Source organism: Rana temporaria, chromosome 12, assembly GCF_905171775.1.
Source record: "Rana temporaria chromosome 12, aRanTem1.1, whole genome shotgun sequence".
NCBI classification, from domain to species: Eukaryota; Metazoa; Chordata; class Amphibia; order Anura; family Ranidae; genus Rana; species Rana temporaria.
In genome coordinates, this window is record NC_053500.1 from 47,018,260 (window position 1) to 47,043,186 (window position 24,927).

The 24,927-nt window shown below is 46.0% G+C and overlaps 1 protein-coding gene across 6 annotated transcripts in view; it reads right to left on the reverse strand.

Moving 5' to 3' along the window:
* GRB7 (growth factor receptor bound protein 7) overlaps nt 1-24,927 on the reverse strand; it is a 252,688-nt gene that overhangs the window by 89,405 nt on the left and 138,356 nt on the right. The window contains exon 1 of one of the 6 annotated variants that reach the window (XM_040330149.1): nt 9,681-10,086. The exons of the other annotated variants lie outside the window; for them this stretch is intronic. The gene's annotated coding sequence lies outside the window, so the exon portion shown is untranslated. Of the gene's footprint in view, nt 1-9,680; nt 10,087-24,927 lie in introns of those variants that run through there. 6 annotated transcript variants of the gene reach the window in all.

Below are 24,927 nucleotides of genomic sequence, written 5' to 3' on the forward strand. Positions count from 1 at the left end.
CCCACTGTAATATCCACAGACATCTCCCCCACTGTAACCCACAGACATCTCCCCACTGTAATATCCACAGACATCTCCCCCACTGTAACCCACACACATCTCCCCACTGTAATATCCACAGACATCTCCCCCACTGTAATATCCACAGACATCTCCCCCACTGTAATATCCACAGACATCTCCCCCACTGTAATATCCACAGACATCTCCCCCACTGTAATATCCACAGACATCTCCCCCACTGTAATATCCACAGACATCTCCCCCACTGTAATATCCACAGACATCTCCCCCACTGTAATATCCACAGACATCTACCCACTGTAATATCCACAGACATCTCCCCCACTGTAATATCCACAGACATCTCCCCCACTGTAATATCCACAGACATCTCCCCCACTGTAACCCACAGACATCTCCCCCACTGTAATATCCAGTAATATTAGTGCTTGCTTAGTCTTACCAGAGAAGCCGGCCGAACACGAGCAGTTGAGGCCGGGTGACGACATCAGCGCACCGCTCTAGGCTCACCTAGGTGGCCACCGGGTGGACCAAGATGACCGCCACTCCAGGAGCTAGGCCTAAGCAGTGGCCTTTCCTATGGCCGAGGCAGCAGCGGATCACGTGGTGTGCCGATCCGCATATGGTGACCCGCTCGGATCGCGGATCATTTACGATCGGTTGCACCACTAGTACCAATAAAAAGAATTTTGTTCGATCAAAAAAATGTTGATCGATCAAAAAAATTAAAGTTTAATCGTGGAATTAATCTTTAATTTCCACAGCCCTAGTATTTTATATTAATTTAAGTTATTTCCCTATCCACATTTGTTTGCAGAGTACTTGCCATGCTCTTACCAACATTTTTCTGCCATTTGCAGTCCTATAGCCCTTTCCATTACTTTTTTAGAGACATTTTAGTACTCAAAAGATCTGATCCCCATTGACTTCAATGGGGTTCGGGTTCGGGGTCAAGTTCGGGTCCCGAACCCGGACTTTTTTTCGAAGTTCGGCCCAACCCGTCGAACCCGAACATCCAGGTGTCCGCTCAACTCTAGCTATAAACAAAAAAAGGGCGAAATTTTGAAAAAAATACAATATTTTGTACTTTTTGCTATAATAAATATCCCAAAAAAAAACAAAAACAAATTTCTTCATCAGTTTAGGCCGATATGTATTTTTCTACATATTTTTGGTAAAAAAAAAAAAAATCGCAAAAAGCGTATATTGATTGGTTTGCGCAAATGTTATACAGTCTACAAAATAGGGGACAGGTTTATGGCATTTTTATTATTATTATTTTTTTACTAGTTACAGCTCTGATCGCTGTATAAATGTCAGTCGCCACGATCTGTGATTGTTTTCAGGACTGCGACATTGAGGCGGACAGATCGGACACTTTTGACACCACTGACATTTATACAGCGATCAGAGCTAAAAATAGCCACTGTGGGGAGATTGGACTGACAAGGGGAGGAGAACGATCAGTGTTCCTGTATACTAGGAACAGACAATCTGTCTCTACTCCCCAGACAGGGGGCTGGATCGCCCTCACGCAACATCATGCCTGCCGGGCATGCACATCGGCTCTGGGAACACGTGGCGGCACGCTCTCGCTCTCCTGCTAGATCGTCTTAACCACTTGACCACTTTTTTTCAAAATGTACGCTCTTTTTTTGTTTATAGCACAAAAAATAAAAACCACAGAGGGGATCAAATACCACCAAAAGAAAGCTCTTTTTGTGGGAAAAAAAGGGCGTCAATTTTGTTTGGGTACAACGTCGCACGACCGCGCAATTGTCAGTTAAAGCGACTTAGTGCCCAAATTGTAAAACGTGCTCTGGTCAGGAAGGGGGTAAAATCTTCCGGGGCTGAAGTGGTTAAAACAACAAGGGCAGAAGATTTAATAGATGGAAAGATGAACAAATGACTGAAGGGCCGCTTTAAGGGGTAATAATACATACAGCTATGTTGAATGATAATCTTCACTACCCAAGCAAAGCGCAATGTCCAGAGATCCCGACTCCATGAAGCTTTGGGTAAAGATTGCAATAACCAAAACCTCTTATTTTATCATTTACATTTTTCAGCAATGGCAGTATGAATTTAAAAAGTTAGTGATTTCTACTTTTTTTTTTTTTTACGTGCTGTACAGAACTGCAATTTTACTTTACATTTAGCAGGTTCATTTTAAGAGCATGCAATAGTGAGAATTAAACCCGGTGCTTTAATGCACATGCTGTACGTGCACATTGCAATTGATTTGTAAATGCACGCCAAGCACGTCTACAGTAAGAAATAACGCACCTGTTCTATAGTGCACCACAGATGTGAATGATCTGTGTTCTGCGATGTCCTGTGCTGCTAAAAATAGTGCAGGTGTGGCGTTTTGTCATGTGTGCAGGCCAATTTAAAATGACAGGGCTGCCTTAACGCAATGTGCATCAATGTACTAAAACACAAGCACGATGGTCTCAGCAAGCCCTATACAGACTGGGGCGATATACACTGCAGATTTAAGCTGGGCATACATTTACAGGCTGAACAAAAGAAATCTAACAGATTCCTCCATCCACTCTAAACAGCGTGAATGGATGAATCTCCCATGCCCATAGAAATGAGCTTAGATGTCATTTGAACAGTGGGGGTGCGTCCATAAGGGGCGCATGGGCACTGCCCCTCTCTCCTGGCACCGCTCTATCACCATAGATAGATTCATGCATTGCATGAATCTATCTATGGTTGCCGCTGACACCCACTGTTTAGGTGTCTGGCCCCTTTTCGGGCGCCGGGCACCTGAATTACAGCGGCTGGGGTGTTTTTTGGAAGCACCCAAAAAGGTGAACAGCTGGCGCCATGCCGCGTTGTGTTAGCAAAGCGAAGGAATTTGCTTTGCTAACACTGAACCGGCTCTCAGCCAATCAGGTGCTCAGGTCTGTTACCTGATTGGCTGAAACGTTAGGCGCTGTGGTTGGACGCCCGATAGAGAGGACAGAAGAAGACATTGAGGAACGTGCAGGACACCGCCGCTGACACGCTGCGAGACAGGTAAGTGTTGGGCGATGAACACTGGTAGCATTTGATTGGGCACAGTAGCGGCAATTGATGGGCAAACTGGCAGCATTTGATGGGGCACAGTAGCGGTAATTGATAGGCACAGTGCCAGCAATTGATGGGAACACTGGCAGCAATTGATGGGCACAGTAGCTTTGTTTAATGGCACAGTGGCTAGACTTGATGGGAACAGTGGCTGTGTTTGATAGGGCACATTAGCGGCAATTGATGGGCACAGTGTCAGCAATTGATGGGAACATTGGCAGCATTTGATGGGGCACAGTAGCGGCAATTGATGGGCACATTGTCAGCAATTGATGGGCACACTGGCAGCAATTAATGGGCACACTGGCAGCAATTGATGGGCACAGTAGTGGCAATTGATGGGCACACTGGCAGCAATTGATGGGCACACTGGCAGCAATTGATGGGTACAGTAGCTGCGTTTGATGGCACAGTGGCTGCGTTTGTTTGCGCCCCCCCCCCCCCAAACTTTTTGAGCACCAGCCGTCACTGCATTTGAACTCATCTCTATCCTAAATCACACTCTTTTTTTAATCCAAACCGCTGCAGACTGGGGTCACCATGTAAAGGGGAGTATGGAGGATCACACATCTCTACTTGCTGGCTATTGTATTCTGAAAGCCATGCCCAAGTGGTTGTCAGAATACTGGAACACTGCCTGCATTTGATTGGATGCAGCATTATCCGGCTAACAATTTTCCACCTAGTCGAATGAACAATCAACTTCTGTTGAGCCAGGTGGAGCCGACAGGGGCAGTCACAGCTCAAATTTTGGCCCAGTTATGCTAAATAAGATGAAAATTCAAGCCATGTATGGCGGCCGTTACAATTCCTTACTGTAAAAGCTAGAGCCAGGTGATTGCTGTAGCTTTAATATCATCTGGAAACATGCTGGGGGAACCTACTAGAACTGAAGCAGACAAAATCTGTGTAACCAATCAGCTTCTAGCTTGAGCTTGTTCAGTAAGGTTTGAAAGTGAAAGCTAGACACGGATTGGTTGCCATGCACATCTGCTCCAGTCTTTTTGGATTCCCTTTGCTGTCCAACCACTGACAACAATGACATATGGACCAAGAGCATTAGACCCCATACACACTATTAGATTTTCTGCAGATTTTGGTCTTCAGATTTACCAAAACCACGTAGTGCAACGGCCTGCCTGATTGCATACAAATTTAAACTCTTAAGCCCCATACACATGGCCGGGTTTCCCGTCAGGAAAACTGCGGGAGAGCTTTTGGCTGGGAATCCTGGCTGTGTGTATGTTTCCTCGCAGTTTTCCCGACAGGAAAACTGACGGGAATCCCGGTGGGAAAACAGAGAACCTGCTGTCTCTTTTCCCGCCGGGATTCCCAGCGGTTTTAAACCCAACAGTTTTCCTATGGGGAGCATACACACGGCCGGGATTCCTGGCCAAAGCTCTCCCCGCATTTTTCCAGACGGTTTTCTCGGCGGACTTTTTACCGCTGAGAAAAATTGCATGTATACAGGGCTTTAAGGTTTGATCTCATATTATATGGTTTTGGTAAGTCTGAAGACAGAAATCTGCAGAAAATCTAATAGTGTGTTTGGGGTCTTAGTCCCACAAAATTGCCAATTTTTTAATTGCCTCTGCGTGTGGTTGACTGGTAAAACCATTGGGGTCTCAATAGACAGTAAGGCCGCGTACACACTGTCGATCCAAACTGATGAGAATGGTCCAACGGACCGTTTTCATCGGTTCACCGCTGAAGTGCGTACACACCATCAGTTCAAAAACCGATCGGGTCAGAACGCGGTGATGTAAAACACTTGACGTGCTGAAAAAAACAAAGTTCAATGCTTCCAAGCATGCATCGACTTGATTCTGAGCATGCGCAGGTTTTGAACCGATGCTTTTGTGTACTAACCATCGGTTTGGACCTATCGGGCAGCGGTCCATCGGTTCGATTTTAAAGCAAGTTCTAAAATTTTGGACCGAAGGACAAAAGACCAATGGGGCGTACACACGGTCGGTTTGGACCGATGAAACTGGACTTCAGTCCGTTTTCATCGGTTTGGACTGACCGTGTGTACGCGGCCTCACTATTTTTATTGCTGCCAATAGAACTAAGCCAACTTCTCTAAAGTACGACTGTCTGTCCCCTTTGCCCTACATTGTGTTAGAATATTTTTGAATTTTACACACTGTACTATTTGAGACAAGGCATGCTTCTTGTTCTTAGTTGGACATTTAATCAGGCAAGGCTTGCCACGCATGACGCATGGGTTAAACATGACCTTTTTAAGCTACTGAAATAATTTAAAACAAATATTTAATTTACTCTACTGAAGAATCTCAGCTGACATACAGTATATCTATAGGAGATATTACCTGTAGAACCACCAAGTATCGGGGTCCTTGCCGATAATCTCTGCTCTTTAACTGGATTGCACAAAGAACATAAAACCTTCCATAGAAACAAGACCTATTTAGTGGCATCTGTAAGAGAGAACCCTTAGCTTATAACTTAACCGTGAAAGTGGACCAGGAAACCAAAAAGTTTGGATTTGCTATCTTATGGGAAACAGTTAGAAATGTTATTTGTGCCGTAAGCAGCTCTGACATGAGAAGGTAAAGGATACCTCCCAACATTTTGAGATGGGAATGAGGGACACCTACTATCAAACGTATGTAAGGATAGGACACGCCCCCTGTCGCTCCCTTAAAGTAGAATTAGGGTCCTTTCACACTAGCGGACCGTTCGTCCGTTCATTACAAGTCCGTTAACGGACTTGTAATGAATCCCTATGGGATCGCGTCCGTTAGCGGATGGAGCATCCGCTAGCGTCCGCGTCCGTCAGGACCCGCTTTTGCGAACGGAAGAAACCCTATTTTTCTTCTGTTCGGCGGAACGGATCGGATGCAGACGGACAGACGGTCCGTCTGCATCCGATCCCCCATAGGGGAGAGCGGAGCAGAGACAGGGCGGTCTCTGCACTGTGTGCGGGGACCGCCCTATCCACCGACAGCTCAGCGGGGATCCCCGCTGAGCTTTGGCCGACACACGGAGCGGACCCAGAAACGGTCCGCTCCGTGTGAAAGAGCCCTAAACCAAAAAAAAAAAGTGTTTTTTTTACCACTACTATTCCTTTATATTGGCTTTTAAAATTAACAAATGTAGCACTTTAGAAATTGGATGAAAGATTTGAACATTAAAAAAACAAAATGAGGGACATTGCTCCAAATCAGGGACAGTCCCTCGAAATCAGGGACAGTTAGGAGTTATGGGTAAAGCCCTGACTTTACCAAGATGGTCGTCTCTACAGAGAGACACAAGAGCAGAACAAGGCATGGTAAATAAAGTCCAGAAATAGGAAAGATATCAGCTGCAAGGAGCCTGTATGCCACCTTTTCTCAACTTTTTTAACACAGAAGAACCGTTAAAACAATTTTACACTCTCAGTGAACCCCTGCTAAAAATTACTATATCTACAACGCATTATACATTAGTGGATTTCTCTGTGGGAAGAATGCTTATTACACCTGTTGTCACTGAAAAGAATTACCCCTGTAACGATACGTCCCACACTCCGCTTGAGTGCTTTCGTCATATACCACTTCCTTCCAGTCTAAATATAGACATCAGATATTCCAACCGCTGACAACTACAAACAAGACGTTACTCGTTTGATTGCTGAACATGGACTGTTTATTGGAACCAGAATACAAGTCTTATATACAGTAGAAGAGGAGGTTCACCCCTCCTGCTCATATTACTCTAATGCCGCATACACACCATCACTTTATGTGATGAAAAAAAACGACATTTTCTGTGAAGTAAAAAATGACCTTTTTGAAACTTCAATTTTCAAAGACGAAGTTGCCTACACACCATCGTTTTTCTCACAATGTTCTAGCAAAGCGAGGTTACGTTCCACCACGTTTTTCCATTGAAGCTCGCTTCATAACTAGCTTCTGGGCATGCGCGGGTGTAAAAACGTATTTTTAAACAACGTTTTTTGCTACACATGGTCAATTTCTGTGAAGTAAAAAACGACGTTTTGAAAAACGACACATAAAATTGAAGCATGCTTCAATTTTTTTTGGTCGTTTTTTTACAAGACATAAAACGACGTTTTCCCCCACACACGGTCAATTAAAGTGACGTTTTTTAAAAACGTCGTTTTTTTTCATCACATAAAGTGATGGTGTGTACGGAGCATAACAATACACTCGTAACCAGAAACAGGGTTAATCAGCACAAATAACAATGGGTGAAAGACTCTTAGAAGTTATACTAGACTAATTTACATTATAACAGAAAACAGACAGACAGGTGGCTGGAGTTGATGACATCAGCATCTTCTAACAGTATGTCCCAACATTATGAATCAGTCACTATTTCTAATATGGCATATACAGGGTTCTCAGAGTCTGTGTGTCTTGGGGGGACATGGACCTGAATCCAAAGTAACACCAAGTCAATGGTCCCCAGGCATACAGCTCACAAAGAGCACTGCAGCAGTGTCCCCTTTAGCTTGACGAGCTCTGAGAAAGGAATGCGGCAGTCCTGTCATTCGCTGCCAGCATTCAGAAACGCGTCGCTTTCCTGGTGACGTCATCCCTGTTCGTCCATCGGCATACACGGCTTGCAGCGCCTGCACAGGATCCCCCTGCCCATCGCCGAAAATAAAGATACCACCTGCGGCAGAAGGACAGATCCCCTGCATCCCACAGCGCTGTACCAGGGACAAGGGAAAGGACTCCACCAGATGATACCTACCTATTCCTCCGAAAAACTGCTTCCACACGCTTCTGATTGACCACCAACAAATGTGAGTGGTTTTTTAACTTGTGGATTTTAAAATTAAAACTGTCTTAAGTATTGCACCCAGAGGCGCCTCTCTCCTTGTTTGTCTCCTGGTATTTATTGCCCCCTTAAGATTCTCGCACTGTTAGTGTAATTTTTTCAATGCAGTTTGGCAGGGGGAGTGGTTGCATTCTTGCACCTATTCCGAAAAAAAAGCCCTGGATGGTCTTACAGATACATTGCTCTTTAAAGCGGATGTTCCACCCCAAAAAAATATTAAAAGCCAGCAGCTACAAATACTGCAGCTGCTGACTTTTAATATAAGGACACTTACCTGTCCTGGAGTCCAGCGCCGTCCGCAGCAGAGCACGAGCGATCGCTTGTCACCCTGCTGCTCCCCCCGCCATCCACGCTGAGGGAACCAGGAAGTGAAGCGCTGCGGCTTCACTTCCCGGTTCCCTACGGCGCATGCACGAGTCGCGCCGCGCCCGCCGATTGGCTCCCGCTGTGTGCTGGGAGCCGAGTGTTCCCAGCACACAACGGGGGGGCGACGGGATGTGACGGAATGCCCGTCTTTTGCCCGTGAATGCCGGGCCGGAAGTGGGTGCAAATACCTGTCTTTAGACAGGTATCTGCACCCCCCTCCCCCTGAAAGGTGTCAAATGTGACACCGGAGGGGGGGAGGGTTCCGATCAGCGGGACTTCACTTTAGGGTGGAGAACCGCTTTAAGGGCAATCACAATGTTGATACAGCCTGTGATGAAATTGAGTTTGGCACCCCTGCACTAGAGGAACTCTGGTTGAGAAACCTTGCTGTAGAGTAGACAATGACTAGTTCTTTCATCTCTTCTTGCCTTTTTTCGGGACAGCTTCCACAGTTCAGGTCCTCTTAAGCCCTGTGCACACGATCAGACCTTTGTCAGACCAAAATCACATCGGAATTCCGATGGAATTTCATCGGAGCAAAAGAGAACATGTTCTCTATCTAAACTCTGATGGAATTCATTGGAATTTCCGATGGCATTACTCCGATGGGGCATACACACGGTCGGAATTTAGGATGGAAAAAGTCCGTATGGCTTCTTCCATCGAAAATTCAGATTGTGTGTAAGGGGCTTGACATTTTAACCTAACTTTAGAAATTATCTCAATCCTCCCTTTTTTAATCTGAATTAAAAGTATAAGCTATGATTACGCATATACTGTACACTTTGTTTTCCTACAGTTCTTCGTTATCCAACGTCTTTGGAGCTCCGGGTCCTCTAAGTTAATGTCTGGTTTCTATTACACAAGAGAAAAATATCTCATGTCTTCCGTATAAACATTTTATTGTACTCCAGGGAGAAATTCACAGTAAATATGTGAAAACTGTCTACTCATTGTGAAACTGGTGACACAGTGTAATACAGTATCATATACATATTTATCTTTATCTATAGACGGACACCAAGGTATACTAGGTACGTGTCTTGGGCTCTCCAGGACACCTAGTGCACAACAGGATAATCCCTAACAGCAAGTCAGTCTGACCTAATCATAGACTGAGTCTATTTTCAGCTTTTTATGTTGTTGTGAAAGAAAACACATTCTCTTATCGCTTCTTAAAACTGGTTTCTTGCTGATAGATTGGATGTAATGGTCGCAAATTCTATATTAAAGTACTCCTATCTCCATAGCTCTGATTTCCAAGTCAAAGTATAATTTAATAGTACTTGTTAAGCAATTTCCTTTCATCGTAGCTTGGTAGAAAAGTGTTACTTTTAACCCAAATCCCACCCTATCATATGATATTTAGATTTTGACTTTCTCAAAATCATTATACTTACTTTTTTCCAGGTGTCCTTGGTTCAGGTCCTCCTCACCTACAAGTCCTAACTGATGTAGAGAGTGGTGCCGTGTAATGACATGGTGTCGCTCTCTGCAGTATCCTCATGTGGGACCAAGGTGACACCGTGGGGCTCACAGGAAGTGGGTTAAATAACCCAGAAGAAGCGTGGCTCTGGAATCCAGATTGGGCGAGTCATTGGGAAACAGTGCCGGAGATAATATATTTCAGATTACAGTCCTCAGATGTGCCGGCTGCATTCGTTTTCAAGAAATACAGAAAATACCTGTTGATCTTGTCATCAACGAAGTGTCTTGTCACTTCCTCTGAGCTACACAAAAGAATTTCTTACTTCTTAGCTATCTTCTGTAAACCACTAATTCCCCCCACCCCCTATGTAATGGAGATGAGAATAGAGACATTTTTGTAGCCCATATCAGGAGAGTAGCCTAGAGTAACAGCCATGGCTCCCTCCATTGATACAGTGGAGGAGTGACATAGCCACCTAGGGACTGGAAGGGTGTTACTTGAAGGATTCCAAGTGCAAACAAAGCAAAAGAAGCTTCAAAAACAAATTTAACATCTTCAATATCACCACCTTCCTGCCAAGGACAATGTTCAGCTTTCATTGCTGTCGCACTTTAAATGACCATTGGGCGGTCATGCAACCCTATACCCAAATTACATTTTTATAATTTTTTTTAGACAGTTGGGGCCAGATTCTGAAAGGACTTACGACGGCGCAGCACCATGTACGTCGTCGTAAGTCCTAATCCGAGCCGTCGTATCTATGTGCCTGATTCTTAGAATCAGTTAGGCCTCGTACACACGACGGGACATGTCCGATGAAAACGGTCCGTGGACCGTTTTCATCGGACATGTCCGCTGGCGGATTTTGGTCTGATGGCTGTACACACCATCAGACCAAATTTCCCGTGGACAGCGAACGCGGTGAAGGTCAATGCTTCCACGCATGCGTCGAATCACTTTGACGCATGCGAGGGCTTTCGGTCGAGCGGACATGTCCGGTGAGTCGTACAGACGACCGAACATGTCCGACGGACGGGCTTCCAGCGGACATGTTTCTTAGCATGCTAAGAAACATTTGTCCACTGGAAACCTGTCCGATCCGCCGGAAAATTGTCCAGTCGGCCGTACACACGACCGAACATGTCCGCGGACCAGTTTCAGCAGACATGTTTAGTCGTGTGTACGAGGCCTTACGCATAGATATCCATTAGATCCGACAGGCGCAAGTCTCTTACGCCGTCGGATCTTAACTGCATATTTTTGATGACCGCTAGGTGGCGCTTCCGTCGAATTTCGCGTTGAGTATGCAAATTAGCTAGATACGCGAATTCCCGAACGTACGCGCGGCCGACGCAGTTAAGATACGCCGTTTACGTTAGGCTTTTCCCAGCGTAATGTTGCCCCTGCTATATGAGGCATAAGTGCGGCGTAGCAATGTTAAGCATGGCCGTCGTTCCCGCATCGAAATTTGAAAATGTTACGTCGTTTGCGTAAGTCGTCCGTGAATGGGGCTGGACGTCATTTACGTTCACGTCGAAACCAATGACGTTCTTGCGGCATACTTTGGAGCAATGCACACTGGGAAATTCCACGGACGGCGCATGCGCCGTTCGGGAAAAACGTCAATCACGTCGGGTCACAGTAGATTTACATAAAACACGCCCCCCTGATCCAAATTTGAATTAGGCGGGCTTACGCCGGCCAATTTACACTACGCCGCCGCAACTTACGGAGCAAGTGCTTTGAGAATACAGCACTTGCCCGTCTAAGTTGCGGAGGCCTAACGTAAAGTGGATACGTTACGCCCGCACAAAATTACGCCGCCGGACGAGAATGGCTGCGGACTCGATGGCTGCCGGTGTCCTGCAATCGGGTCATGGAATGGCAGAATGTGGGGATGCCTGTGTAAACAAGGCATCTCCCTGTTCTGCCTAGTGACACAGCACTAATCGTCTGCTCCCTCTCATCAGGAGTATGAGTAAGCCACGCTCCCTAACAGCTAGAACCACTCCCTAGGACACACTTAACCCCTTCCCCGCCCCCTAATGGTTAACCCCTTCACTGCCAGTCACATTTATACAGTAATCAGTGCATTTTTATAGCACTGATCGCTGTATAAATGTGAATGGTCCCATAATAGTGTCAAAAGTGTCCGATGTGTCCCGCCATAATGTCACAGTCACAAAAACAAATCGCAGATCACCACCATAAGTAAAAATAAAATAATAAAAATGCCATAAACTACCCCCTATTTTGTAGACACTATGGGCCTAATCCTCAAAAACCCGGCGCAACGTAACTTTTTCCATTTAAGTTACACCGCCGCAAAATCTCTAACTAAGTGCCCGATCCACAAAGCACTTACCTAGAAATTTTGAGCAGTCTAATTTAAATCCGGCCGGCGCAAGGCGTTCCTATTTTAATGGGGCGAGTCCCATTTAAATTAGGCGCGCTCCCGCGCCGGACATACTGCGCATGCTCCCGACGTCATTTTCCCGACGTGCTTTGCGCGGTTTTACGTTGCGCCGGGTTTTGAGAATCGCGACGGGCGTAAAAAAAAAATACGAGTTGCGGCGGGAAAAAAAAAAAATTGAAAAAAAAAAAGACAGCGACGCGGGATAGAAGGGTCTACTTTTACAAGGTGTAAACAGTTTAGGCCTTGTAAAAGCAGCCCTAATATTGCGACGGCAAACTAATACTTACGGAGAAAAAACGAAGCGTAAAAGCTTTGTGGATCTCCGTAAGTGCTAATTTGCATACCCGAAGCGGCATTTCGACGAGAAATGCCCCCAGCGGCGGCTCCGGTACTGCATCCTAAGATCCGACAGTGTAAGTCCCTTACACATGTCGGATCTTCTCCCTATCTATGTGAAACTGATTCTGTGGATCAGTTCCATAGATAGAAACAGGGATACAACGGCGTATCAGTAGATACGCCGGCGTATCAGTAGATACGCCGGCGTATCCCTTTTGAGGATCAGGCCCTATAACTTAAAAAAAGTACAAAATATTGCTTTTTTCTAAAAATTGTCGCTCTATTTTTGTTTATAGCGCAAAAAATAAAAACCGTAGAGGTGATCAAATACCACCAAAAGAAAGCTTGTTTTGTGGGAAAAAAAGCACATCAATTTTGTTTGGGAGCCACGTCGCACGACCGCGCAATTGTCAGTTAAAGCGACACAGTGCCGAATCGCAAAAAGTGGCCTGGTCATTTGGCAGCCAAATGGTCCGGGGCTGAAGTGGTTGAAAAATAATAATTAATACTGCTTTAAGGGGGAACTAAATCTGCTGTGCGGAGGCAAGCTCTCTTGATGTGCCCTTCTCTTGGGATGAAGGTTTGGGCTACAGTGGCAACGCCGCCATCTTTGTGGGTGCTCGTTGGCCATGGACGATGCATCATTGCACACTGCACATGCGCACTGGAGTTGCATCATTCCTAGCACCCGCCTCTATTCTAGTCTCTAGTCTTGTCTTGAATGAGCTGGAACGTGTAATGAGTGGGGATGTATGTACAATGTACTGTGCACATGCAAGAGTAGGGCACAGGGTTTGTCGGCAAAAGAAACTTTGCATGACTCGTAACAGTTTTTCACAGTGAGACATCAGTTCCGCTTTAAGATCTGATAAAGCAAAAACAGATAATCTCCTTGCACAAAAGCAACAGGAAAGCAAATGTAGAACAACTTTTAATGTATTTTTGGACAAAGGGGACACTGTTTCATCAGAGCTCATAGTTAATATTTAACCTGGGTGAGGCAATGCAGGGCTGTATTGGCTGCCTCTATGATCATGGAGAAGTAGCATAGTTCACTGTGTTTAGAAACATTGGAGAGGTTTGATGATCGAACCTGAGATTGGGACTAGGGCCCTGTTTGATTCTCAAGTAGACCTGTAATAAAGCAAAATGTTTTCCCTTTTTGCTTCTCCTGCAGCGCACCACAATGCATATACTGTGAGCTGGGTTGTTAATAGGTCATTCACCCGCTTTGGCAGCCCATTTACTAATGTAGCGTGTGGTAATGCATGCCATAACACGTGTGCATTAACGTACAGCAATGGTAAGTGTGAATTACTTATTTTCCTATAAAAAAAAATTGCTTTCTGCATGGAGCTTGTACATTGCCCCTATTTTTGCCTGGGCATTCTCTGGGGGCAAGATGAGGCCCTTTGCCTGCTTTTATCTGGCCCTTGGGGCACTGTTTCATCCACTGATACCAACAATAGGGCATAATTCCCCCCACTGACACAAATGAAGGGGCACAATTTCTTTCAATGACACCAACAACGGGGTACAATTCCTCCCAATGACACCAACAATGGGGTACAATTCCTCCCAATGACACCAACGATGGGGTACAATTTCTCCCAATTGCACCAATGATATAGCACAATTTCTCCCAATAACACCAATGATGTAGCACAATTTCTCCCAATAACACCAATGATGGAGCACAATTTCTCCCAATAACACCAATGATGGAGCACAATTTCTCTCAATAACACAAATGATGGGGCACAATTTCTCCCAATAACACCAATGATGGGGCACAATTTCTCCCAATAACACCAATGATGAGGCACAATTCCTCCCAATGACACCAGTGAAGGGGTACAATTCCTCCCACCAACACCAATGAAGGGGCACAATTCCTCCCACTAACACCCTGGTTACCCTTGTCTGCCTGTTGCCCCGACCTCGGCTTACCCATCACCATCCCTTGTGTCCTCAGTGGCTGCTTCCCCTCTCTCCCTACGGAGCGTGACCTGGGGGACCCCAGGGATCCCGACCTGGGTTCAGCTGCAGCGAAGGCCATCCTCACCACCAGAGGCTCTGGCGAACACCTGCTGGACCTTGGGGAATCTTGGGTTCATGTTTCCTGTCCATCTGCAGCAGTCGGCTATTAGGTTCACTACTTGCGGTACACTCCTGTCTCCAACGGGGTGCATCTGTCACCTGGCCACAGGCGACCTGACAAACAGCTAGTGGTCGGTCGCCATGGCCGTGCCCCCGGCCCAACTTCCTAGACCAGAATAAAAAAGAAAAATGGTAGCGGGCAGCAGCTGCCGGCCATTTTAAACATAATTTGGGGCGGCCTTGTAGGCAATTGCCACCCTGCCCCCTGGCCCAGCCCTCCCCTGGTATTTTCCCTCATAAAGCTTCTAGGTAGAATGGCTTGAGTGCCGCTCACGGCCTACAAGTATGCATACCTCCCAACCCGCCCGGATTCTGCAGGAAATTCCCGCACAGACTCCATGTTCCCGCTGTCCCGCAAAGGGGTTAATTTTCCCGCACAGGAAGGAGAAGAAAGGTCAGAGGGGAAACATGCTTACCGGAGCGGTGTGTGGACTGCGGCAGCTGAAGTGAAGAGGAGATCCAACTTTTCCACCCGCGGCTACCCCCCCTCCACTCAACAACCTCAATCCCGATACGCGGCAATCACCCAAGAATGTCCCGCAGTGGATTTTTGAAATGTTGGGAGGTATGGCATCTAAAATAAGCACATATTTTCTAATATTTACAGCATTGTTTAACCTACGGAGCCCCCTTCATTTTTTCAAAAGACGAACTTAGGCTTTATATATATACTGGTAGCTGAATCCGCTTCTACTCATACTGGTTCACATGCTTGTTATGACTGTTTTAGAGTCATGCTTAAATCTCATTTGAATGAACTCCAGACTTTATAAAACAAATGTACTACCATCTTTCAAAGACAGAGCAGGCAGCACTAAATGGTGAACCGTGGTCCGGATCTGGACCGAGTCAATGTCCCATTCTGACTCGTCCTGGTCCTGCCATTTAGGAGCAGGTTCTTTCCCTCAGCCGCCGTTAGCACTATCTTTTTTGCAGAGCTGACATCGATAGGCAGCATAGCGATGGATGGAGGGCGGTGGCTGGCCCAGATAACTGATTAATTGCTAGGACTAAAAAGAAATGCTAGTAAACAACATGTGTCTACACAATCAACGCGCTGCTTGACAATTACAAATAAGCAGCCAACACAGCAAAAAATAGATCAATTTTGCAAATAATAAAGAGAGAAAAAAGTAAAGTGTGGCGCTAGGAATACACAAAACCCAATGAATGAGTTCATGAATAAATGACAGCTTCAATAAAACATCGTCCTAGTGCCCCAGGACGATGTTCTATTGAACGAAACGCGTTGGGAGAAGACACTGACCCTACTGCCAGTTGTATATGAAGCGCTTGTTTTAACTCTTTTCAAATGTGAGTGTAAAACTTTTCCTTTTTATTAAATACCAGCATTTTATACAGTATCACGCTATGTGTGTTTAATTTTTTCCCCTGGCATCATTCCCTGTCGTATATCGATAATCTGTGAGAACTTCTATCAGCACCACTCAATTGGCTCTAACAAGAAGATATTATCAAGGATATCCCATGAAATGAACGGTCTTCCCATCATCGGATGACACGCGGACCCTTGGTATTCCTTTAAGCCTGTATGACCTGATAAGTGTACACTTAATTAGGTCTCAACATCTGGTAAGCTGAACTACATTCACTTCCTTTGTGACGGATCATCTATCATTTATTGGTCTTCCTTTTCCTTCATTGATTTAATTGCTAGGACTACACTGCATCCTAGCAACCAATCAGTTAACAGGGGCAGCTCCCGCCCTCCGTCCATCACTGTGCTGCACTTCCGATGTCAGCGCTAGACCTTCTGTGTCTCCCATTCTCTGCCCTGTGTAACGTAGGACAGGGAACAGGGCTCTGTGACTGCTACTAAGGACGGGGGAAGCCAAGGGTGACGTGAAAGGGGTCCAGAAACTGTAATGTGGAGGGGGGCAAGGACAGGATTGTAAAGGGAGTGATATGAAGGGGGGGGGGGTTCTACAAAGGGGGCGAGGACAGGAATGTAAAGGGGGGCTGGGGACTGCAAGGTGAAGAAGGTGAGTTATAAAGGGGGTGAGGACAGGAATGTAAAGGGGGGCTGGGGACTGCAAGGTGAAGAAGGTGAGTTATAAAGGGGGTGAGGACCTGTAAAGGGGGGCTGGGGGCTGCAATGTGAAGGAGGGGTGTTATAAATGGGATGAGGACAGGGTCGTGAAGGGAGATGCTATAAAGGGGGTGAGGACAGGAATATTAAGGGGGGCTGAGGGTTGCAATGTGAAGGGGGGTTATAAAAAGAGAGTGAGGACAGGAACATGAAGGGGGGCTGGAGATTGTAATGTAAAGGAGAGTGCTATACAGGGGGGTGAGGAAATTCGAAGGAGGGCTGAGAACTGCAGTTTGAAGTAGGGGGGGGGGGGGTGAAACAAAGGGAAGCTGAGGACTGTAATGTAAAGGGAGGGATGATATGAAAGGGTAACTAAGAAAACGGATGTAATAACAGGATTATGATGTGAAGGATCTGAGGCTATGTTCACATCATTGTGTTCTGCGTGTATGCGGCCCATTTATTTTAGTGGGCTGCCTTATCCGCAAATTCGCAGAGAAAGAAGACCCTTATTTTTAATTGCGCCGCACCAAGCTGCACGGTACTGTGGCAGCATGCGGTTTGGCACCCAGAAAAACGTGCCGCGTTGCCAATGCACAGAGGTGCCATTAAGAATTAAACCTCTGCTGGAAGAAAAGACTTACTTCCTGAATTATAATTCAATACCCCTGACATAGAGGATAAATAATGCAAAAACAGAGCTGTAGCCCATGGCAACTAATCAGCTTTCTCATTTCATTAAATAAATTCCAGATTGGTTGCTATGAAGAGACAGCTTCAGCTCCAAAAAGCTGCGTAAGCTGGCCAATGGACAGCAGACAAGGTGTTAATAACAAATATTTGAGCAGGAAGAGAACCTGTCAAATAATACTGTCTGCGAGGAACAATAGTGACTTGTTGCTGGAGCCTATGGAGGGTGTGCCATTGCCTCGGGTATACTGTATAACCTGCCGCAGGGACAGGTGTGTCTTCCTCTAAAAGGTGCCAAAAACATCCTGACTGTAGAGGAATGATTAATTGTCACTGGTAGTTCTCCTCCTGGCCCCATCATATCTGTATGTGCAGTTTGCAGCAGGAAAGGAGCGTTGATTCTTGCTAGCTACTGCACACATCTATGGTGAGTGTTAAAGAAACCCAAATGGCATACCTCCCAACTTTTGAACTTGAGAATGAGGGTCATTTTAGCGAGTTAGTGACCAGCTATGCGCACCGCGGCAAACAAGTAGGTGTGGCCAAACATGCTACTGGGAGGGGCTTCGGGGGCATGGTTAAACAAAACCTGGGCTTCCTTGTACCTATAAAATATGCTTTGATTGCTTTGACACAATTTGGAATCTCAGGGATACATATAAATTATGGTACATGGAATGCAGCAAGGATCACTATGGCACATGGAAGGCAGGAAGGATGGATCAATACAGCGCATTGGAAGGCAGGAAAGAAGGTTGACTAAAAGCACATGGAGGGCAGGAAGAATGGATCACTACAGGGCATGGAAGACAGGAAGAATGGATCACTACAGGGCATGGAAGGCAGGGAGAGGGGATCACTACAGCACATGGAAGGCAGGAAGGATGGATCACTACAGGGCATGGAAGGCAGCAAGGATGGATCACTACAGGGCATGGAAGGCAGGAAGGATGGATCCATACAGGGCATGGAAAGAAAAGAAGGAAGGATGGATCACTATAAGGCATGGAAGGAAGGATGGATCACTATAGGGCATGGAAGGCAGGAAGGATGGATCCATACAGGGCATGGAAGGAAAGAAGGAAGGATGGATCACTATAGGGCATGGAAGGAAGGAAGGATGGATCACTGTAGGGCATGGAAGGCAGAAAGGATGGATTACTACAGGCCATGGAAGAAGAGAGAGATTGGAGAATTCACTCACTGCAGGTTCAGGCAGGCATTGTGTACACTGGCTACTCAGTACCTGCCCACACAACCCCTTCCCAGCACAGCATTGGCTGCACGCACGGGGTTGAGGGCGGGCCCAGGAGGACACAGGAAGGAGGTGGAAGGGAACTAGCCTACCTCCACCTCCCTCCTCGTACTGGATGGATCTAGAGCCGGCGGGGCAGGTGAGTGGGCGGGCTGTGTACTAAGCGAGCCCCAGCCTCGCCAGCTGCAGCGCAGAGCGGCATGCACCAGACAGAAGGATTAGTGGAGTCAAGTACCAGAACTTTTTCCGGTACTTGGCTCCACTGCAGGACTCCGGGATTTACTTGAAATTCAGGGATGGTCCCGGCAAATCCAGGAAGGTTGGGAGGTATGCCGAAGGTATTAGAACTTCAGCTTTACAGCTAAGAGAATAAATAATAATAGTCAAACTAATGCTCAGCCCACTGCTAAATCTAATTTACCCAAAATGCTAAATTATCAACTAAACCAGCATTTTTCAACTAGAGTTTTGTGGAACCCAAGGACTCCTTCAGAGGTTTCTAGGGGGTTCCTCCAGAGGTTTCACAGAGTTCCTTGGGCAATGAGCAATATAAGAATTCCTCCCACTGACCACCAATGAAAGAAGCATCCTTCGCATTGTGATATGGGGTTGCCAGCTCTACTGGTAGATTTTTTGAAGTGAGTTCACATCAGCGCAAGCTTTTTTTCCAAGGGCCTGGTACTCCACTTTTATTAACCCCTTTGCACCTATGGGTAAAACAAATCTTAACGCCTAAGCACAGTTTTGCAACTTTGACATATTAACTACTTTGTGCATCCAGATGGATTATATCTTGTTTTTTTCAGGACAAATTGGGCTTTCATTTGGTGGTAAATGGTAATGATGTCTTCTTATTTTTTTATTATCAAAGGAAAACTGGCCCACAATAGTAAAAAAAAAATTATTTTTTTACATCTAGCTGTATATTTCTTGCTACTACCAAAATTGTCCACCAAAAAACATACCAAAATAAATTCTCCTGCTCCTGACGATCACAGGGATACTACATATGTGTATGTTACTTGTTGTTCGTACCTGTAGTAGCTCAAAAACAATAGTGTGCATTTTTTGACAAAAAAAAAAAAAAATCATGTTAAAAAATATAAAAAATTCTGACTTGCCCTTTGACCCTGACCTTGGCCCCAGGCCTTGACCAAAACACTAACCCTGGCACTGACCTAGATCAAACCTTAAAGCGGGGGTTCACCCTATAAAATAAAAAAAAAAATAAAAAATTTCTTCTAGCCTAAAATTCGGCATTGTAGCGCGAGCTACAGTATGCCGGTCTTAATTTTTTTATCCCCGTACTCACTGTCATATTGTACATAGTAGATTCCGACTGCCCACGGGGAATGGGCGTTCCAATCCAGACGGGAGGTGATTGACGGCCGGCTCTGGCGCGTCACGCTTCTCCGGAAATAGCCGAAATAGGCTTGGCTCTTCACGGCGCCTACGCATAGTCTGTGCGCAGGCGCCGTGAAGAGCCGAGACCTACTCCGGCTGTCTTCGGGGAGCGTGACGTGCCAGAGCCGGCCGTCAATCACCCTCCCTCTTGAAAGGAACGCCCATTCCCCGCGGGCAGTCAGAATCTACTATGTACGATATAACAGTGAGTACGGGGATAAAAAAAATTAAGACCGGCATACTGTAGCTCGCGCTACAATGCCGAATTTAATGCTGAAATGTTGTTCTGCAGGGTGAACCACCGCTTTAATCTATTTTTTTTTTTTTTTTTACGCAAAGTTTTTTTTTCTCTCTGCAAGATGTATCTCTCTCCTTAATTCACAGAGAGGGAAAATATGGGGGTGGGCTTCACAGTGACTCATCATTGTGGTAGCCAATCAGAAGCTATCACAGTGATCAGGTGACCCAGAATCAAGTGCTTCGGGTCCAGATTGTTAGTAAGGGGCCCAGGGCTCTTGGTGAGAACCCGGTTTCTATGCTGGGAGAGCGCAATACAGTGCATTCCCAACACAAAGGGAGATACACAAATATGCAGCTCCACGGAAAAATGCCCAGTCTAGTGGAGCCGCATGTTTGTGTGACGTCGCCGTCAAGGGATTAAAAAGGGAAAAACAAAGTAAAAGTCCAAAACCAACAGACTGCTTGGATAGGGATATCAGCTTCACACAAATAGTATTAAGAAAGAAAGCAGAGCCACCTGACTCTTGATCTGCTCGTTGCGGTGTCCCCCTACCTTGGGCTCCTCAGACTTACTTATTCAGCTCTTGAAGCACCTCAGGCCCCACTTCTGGGCTCAATGGATAGGGTTCTCCTAGCACCCTGGGGCTCTCCAACTTCTCAGGAACTCAAGACTCCCTCCAGCACCCTCTGTGGACTTGCAAGTCACCGCAACTTTCCCTGACCTCCAATGTAAGGAGCTTTCTTCCCACTGACCTCCAATGTTAGGGACATTCTTCCCACTGACCTCCAATGTAAGGGACATTCTTCCCACTGACCTCCAATGTAAGGGACATTCTTCCCACTGACCTCCAATGTAAGGAGCATTCTTCTCACTGACCACCAATGTAAGGAGCTTTCTTCCCACTGACCTCCAATGTTAGGGACATTCTTCCCACTGACCTCCAATGTAAGGGGCATTCTTCCCACTGACCTCCAATGTAAGGAGCATTCTTCTCACTGACCACCAATGTAAGGAGCATTCTTCTCACTGACCTCCAATGTAAGGGGCATTATTCCCACTGACCACCAATGTAAGGAGCATTCTTCTCACTGACCTCCAATGTAAGGGGCATTATTCCCACTGATCACCAATGTAAGGAGCATTCTTCTCACTGATTTCCAATGTAAGGAGCATTCTTCCCACTGATCACCAATGTAAGGATCATTCTTCTCACTGACCACCAATGTAAGGGGCATTCTTCTCACTGACCACCAATGTAAGGAGCATTCTTCCCACTGATCACCAATGTAAGGGGCATTCTTCTCACTGACCTCCAATGTAAGGAGCATTCTTCCCACTGATCACCAATGTAAGGGGCATTCTTCTCACTGACCTCCAATGTAAGGGCCATTCTTCCCACTGATCACCAATGTAAGGAGCATTCTTCTCACTGACCACCAATGTAAGGGGCATTCTTCCCACTGATATCCAATGTAAGGGACATTCTTCCCACTGATCACCAATGTAAGGAGCATTCTTCTCACTGACCACCAATGTAAGGGGCATTCTTCTCACTGACCACCAATGTAAGGGGCATTATTCCCACTGATCACCAATGTAAGGGGCATTCTTCCCACTGATCACCAATGTAAGGGGCATTCTTCTCACTGACCACCAATGTAAGGGGCATTCTTCCCACTGATCACCAAAATAAAGAGCATTCTTCCCACCGACCAACCATGCTAATGTATTGTGAGCTGTTGCTACCCTAATTATTGGCAGGGGTTCCCTAAGACCGAAAACTATTTCAAGGATTTATCCACATTGAAAAGGCTTAGAAAGGCTAACTAAACTATCTAGTCAATATCCTATGTGTCATAGTATCAATACCTAAATCTTGTGTCCAAAAACAGCAGTGCAAATTTGTGGTACCAAAAACTCAAGTTCTTTAAACTCTATTTAACATTTTAATTACTTGACCTCCAGAAGATTTACCCAACTACGGCACTGCGGTAATTTAACTGACAAATGTATGGTCATGCAACGCTGTACCCAAATAAAGTTTACGTTTTTCTTCTCCATAAATAGAGCTTTCTTTTGGTGGTATTTGATCACCACTGCATTTTAATTTTTTTGTGCTATAAACAAAAAAAATAATGAAAATTTTGATAAAAAATAATATTTTTTTTAAACATTCTGCTGTAAAACTCCACCCCAAACTCACTCATCCATGTCTTTATGGACCTTGGTTTTACGTGAACAATATAGCACCTACAAACAATGGTATATATTTATGGAATTTTTTTTTTTATATACTATTAATGGTGGCAATTAGCGACTTATAGCGGGACTGCAAAATTGCGACGGACAATTGGACATTAACTGGCACTAATATAGTGAAAATATACACTGCCACTGTACTAATGACACTGGCAGGGAAGGGGTTAAACATCTAGAGCGTTCAAAGAGTTAACTGTGTGCCTAACCAGTGCTTTTGTGTACTGTGTGTGCGCTGCTTTTACTAGGAGAAGAGATGGGTTCTAGTCCCTGCTTTGCAGGGACACAGATAGCTGAATTCACGTAGGGCGGCGTATGTTTCAGCCGGAGTAGCGTATCGTATTTACGCTACGCCGACGTAAGTTAGAGAGGCAAGTGCTGTATTCACAAAGCACTTGCGTCCTAAGTTACGGCGGTGTAGCGTAAATGTGCCGGCCTAAGCGCGCCTAATTCAAATTGTGAAGAGGTGGGCGGGATTTATGCAAATGAATCGTGACCCGACGTGATTGACGTTTTTTTACGAACGGCGCATGCGCCGTCCGTGGACATATCCCAGTGCGCATGCTCCAAATTACGCCGCAAAGACTTATTGGTTTAGACGTGAACGTAAATTACGCCCAGCCCCATTCACGGACGACTTACACAAACAACGTAAAAATTTCAAAATTCGACGCGGGACCGACGTCCATACTTAACATTGGCTATGCCAGCTTTTTGTTGGACTAACTTTACGCCTGAAAACGCCTTACGTAAACAGCGTATCTTTACTGCGACGGGCAAGCGTACGTTCGTGAATAGGCGTATCTCGCTGATTTACGCATTCAAGGCGTAAATCAGCATTCACGCCCCTAGCGGCCGGCCTAAATAGAAAGCTAAGATACGACGGCTTAACTCCTTATGAATCTAGCTTAAGAATCTATTCCTTCCCCCTGTCAGAATGGAGATTTGCCTTGTCTCCCATTCTGTGTGGATTACTGACGGGTGTTGGAGGACATCCAGTGCCAGGCACCCGCAGATCGGCTTCTCCTGTGAATAATCACAGCAGAAGCGGCTTGCCGGCGCCGCATGTGCCCCCTGCAGGCGGAAGTGAAGGAACACATATATATACGTGATCCTGCGCAAAGCTGCCGCCCTGTAGCATAAAACTGCTATAGGGTGGTCAGCAAGTGGAGTACAGGACTGACATTAACACAAAGTTTGGAAAAAGCGTGCCCATTTTATTTTTCTCCAGTGTTAGAGAAGATAAGCATGGTTCTGATGCGTCTTTTTGCACCCTGACAGTTATACTGTCTTCTTGGCTGTGATTTGCACACACACGAGTTTTCTTTAAATGTTGCTTTGTACAGTAAGGCAGATTGTAAATTAATCCCACACTGGTATGTAGAAACAGTGGTAAGAACCGGAGGGGTTGGTGCGCCGGAGAGCATTTGGATCTGTGCCAACTCCTGCTTAGCCTTTTGTAATAAAATGGAATACTTTAAAAACTGAACTCTGGGCAGATATAAAAGACACAAATGAACACAGCTCTAGACTTTAATACATCATTAAATGTATTTTTTTTAGGACTGCATTAATGCAAATGCGTCTGATATCCCATACTCAAATCATGCAACAAAGAATCGCATGCAATTTGAACAGGAATGCAGTGCGATTCCTGTCCGAATCGCATGCCGACCCCCTCCGCTCCTGTGTGATCCTAGTATAGAAAGACAGGGAAAGGCCATCTAAGGCCGGGTACACACGAACAAACATGTATGGTGAAAGCGGTCCGTCGGACCGTTTTCACCATACATGTCTGCCAGAGGGCTTCTGTACGATGGTTGTACACACCATCGTACAGAAGTCCGCGCGTAAACAATACGCGGGGCGTGTCCGCGGTGTCGCCGCGACAATGACGCAGTGACGTGGGCGGCCCGCCTTTAAAATGCTTCCACGCATGCGTCGAAGTCATTCGACGCATGCGAGGGACGGCGGGCGCCTGGACATGTACGGTAGGTCTGTACTGACGACCGTACATGTCCGAGCGGGCAGGATTCCAGCGGACTGTTTTAAAACAAGTCCAGGAATATTTGTCTGCTGGGAAAAGGCCCGGCGGGCAAATGTTTGCTGGAATTCGGCCCGCTCGCGCCCACACACGACCAAACATGTCTGCTGAAACTGGCCCGCGGACCAGTTTCAGCAGACATGTTTGGTCGTGAGTATGGGGCCTTAGAAGTGCAGCAACGGACAAACAGTTTATTAACCTCTTCCTTACCGTCACATTGTAAAATGACGCCAGCAGGAACCCTCCCTCGATCCGGGTGGACGTCATATGACCGCTCGTGACCCGGCGCGTGTGCCCGGCGGCCGCAAAAGGCCGCCGGGCACCCGCGATTGCCGGTGATCACGGCAGGAGTGTGGATCTGTG